Here is a 492-nt window from a genome sequence, read left to right on the forward strand (position 1 = left end):
TCACTGCAGACTCTGGATCAGCTTCCTTACTTTTAATTCTTGATTTGAGCGCGGCTTTCGATACCGTAGATCACTGTGTGCTTTTACATCGGTTAGAGCATTGCGTTGGTGTACATGGGCTGGCATGGTTCCAGTCTTATTTATCTAGCAGATCCCAACGCGTTAGTTTTAATAATTATTTTTCTGAATGTTCTACTGTCATGTCTGGTGTGCCCCAGGGTTCTGTCCTTGGCCCTCTGTTTTGTATTTACATGCTCCCTCTGGGCAAGATCTTTTCAGAATATGGCATTAAGTTCCATTGCTATGCAGATGATATGCAGCTATACATGCCGCTGCAGCCAAATGACCCCTCCCAAATCCAAAATTTAGAGGCATGTGTATCCCAAATCAAACTTTGGATGTGTCACAACTTCCTTATGCTTAATGCTGCAAAGACTGACTTGTTAGTGATTAAGCCTAATAACTATAAGCACTTGTCTGAGGATCTATGTC

Source organism: Epinephelus moara, chromosome 10, assembly GCF_006386435.1.
Source record: "Epinephelus moara isolate mb chromosome 10, YSFRI_EMoa_1.0, whole genome shotgun sequence".
Lineage (NCBI taxonomy): Eukaryota > Metazoa > Chordata > Actinopteri > Perciformes > Serranidae > Epinephelus > Epinephelus moara.